We start from the raw sequence: 2,250 nt of genomic DNA, 5'->3' as shown, positions 1-2,250 counted from the left end.
GAGCTGAGCTGGCCACAACGCTACAGCAGACAGAAGCATGCTACTCTATAAATGTTTAATTTCCTCCCCACCAGGGAATTGAACTCAAGTCCTCTGCATACTACTGTCAGGGAGGGGCGCAACTGTTACAGTGCCGACACCAGTCTTCTTATTTCAGAGTATCTCAGAGGGCTCTCGCGGCCTAGAGGTTAAGGTGTTCGCCTCTCATTCAAGGGTCCCGGGTTCGAATAGGGAGAGTGACGGAAACATTTTCTTCTCTAAAATTGTCTCCTTTCACCTCCTTTCCTGCTCTCTGGCAATGATCTGTCGTCTGCTTTCGTCTCCACTTTGTGCCCCCGTCCCCCTCACTTCCTTTGCCTCCTCCTCTGGGCTCCTGACTCTTTCTGTAGCATTTCTACTGCTACTCCTTGGCTCCTGCTTACTGCTGTCTTTCAGCTACACCCCTGATCTTCTGGTAGAAGTAGGAAAGATCTACACCTGGCCCTCTCGGACAAGGGCAAACAATCTTGGAGTTCCCGTCTGAAAGTTGCGTACATTACTGTTGAGTCTAAACTCACTAGATCTGGACCCACTCACTTACTTAGCCATCCGAGCCCCCATCTTTTAATTAGTTAAAACCGTTCGGCTCACCGTGCGACATTTCCAATCAACCACTAAACAACCCTAGATCTAGCTGTACAAAGCCAAGTCCTAGCATTAAGCATTGCCATTACTGGCCTTTGTAGAGCTAAATCTAAGTTTGTTTGAAGTTTGATAACTCATTTGTTAGTGAATGCCATTAGTCGGTAATAATATAATAATAGGATTCTCACTCGGTTGACTAAGCCTTTGGCTCACCGAGTGATATTTCCAATCAAACACTTTTCTAAACAGCCCTAGATTTAGCTCTACAAAGTGCCCAGCTCAGATAGATCTAGCATTGCTATTAGATCTTGATCTAGAATCTAGATCTAGATCTAGATCTAGTCATTACTTAGTGAAGCTTTTGTTTTATTAAATAGAAAGTGGCTATTCTCACCCGCCCGGAAGTTCTCGCAAGATCAACTCCTCCCCTCTTCTCTCTCTCTCCGTCTCTTTCTGAATACTGTCTATCGGTGTGGACGATCAAATTGACCAAAACAAAGTTAAAAAATGATGTTAAAACACAAAAGTAAATAAATTTGGTTGTCTACAAAGATGCTACGGCTATTTAACTTTTCGAATCGAGCCGAACTACGCGGGTCGCCATTTTGTTTTGCCCGGAAATTCTCGCGCTATTCCTCTCTCTCTTTCTCTCTCTCTCCACTGCCCACAGACAAAATTGTACGCTTTTAGTAGGCTACAATTGTAATGGAACGTTTGTTCACGGCACAGAATTCTACAATTTTTCTGTTATCACAGTGTAGAAATATGTGGTTTTGCCGGGTGAGAATAGCCACAAGACTCGCCTGCACTATTCTCACTCCGGGTGAGAATAGAGGTGGCCTATTAAATATGGAAGAGGCTAGCCGTACTTAATGACGGCTGGAAGAGGCTAGCCGTACTTAATGACGGCTAGACTGGCAGTACTTATTCTTAATATGATGGCTAGACTGACCATTTAACAAAAAAATAGGCCTACTGAATTGTAAATATACATTTTTAGTGTGCAGTACCTACCTAAAGTATTTGCATTTGAGACGAAACCAGGTGCCTTAATGACAGTGTATGTATTTGTATTTTAAACCTCCTGTTTTCTAATGTTAATAGGGCCTAAGATAAGTACGGCTAGACTGGCAGTCTAGTCGTACTTAGCCAGGCTAGCCGTACTTAAGGACGGCTAGACTGTCAGGCTAGCCGTACTTAATATTGATGGCTGAATTGTAAAAGAAATTTTTAGTTTGCAATGCCTAAAGTATTTGTATTTCAGACAAAACAAAAAGGTGCCTTTCTGACTTGCATGCATTTGAACCTGAATAATTACTAGATCTAGATGATGGCTGAATTGTAAAAGAAATTTTTAGTTTGCAATGCCTAAAGTATTTGTATTTCAGACAAAACAAAAAGGTGCCTTTCTGACTTGCATGCATTTGAACCTGAATAATTACTAGATCTAGATCTAGATCTCGATAGGGCCAAACCTAGATCTAAGTACGGCTAGACTCTCAGTCTAGCCGTACTTAAGTACGGCTAGCCACTTCGATTAAATATTAGTTATAAATTAGTATTAGAATCTTCTAGATCTAGATCTAGTATTAGTATTAGTATTAGGTATTAAGGTTAGGCTCACCG

This window comes from Aplysia californica, unplaced genomic scaffold, assembly GCF_000002075.1.
Source record: "Aplysia californica isolate F4 #8 unplaced genomic scaffold, AplCal3.0 scaffold01075, whole genome shotgun sequence".
Lineage (NCBI taxonomy): Eukaryota > Metazoa > Mollusca > Gastropoda > Aplysiida > Aplysiidae > Aplysia > Aplysia californica.
Note: the sequence above shows the minus strand (reverse complement) of the source record.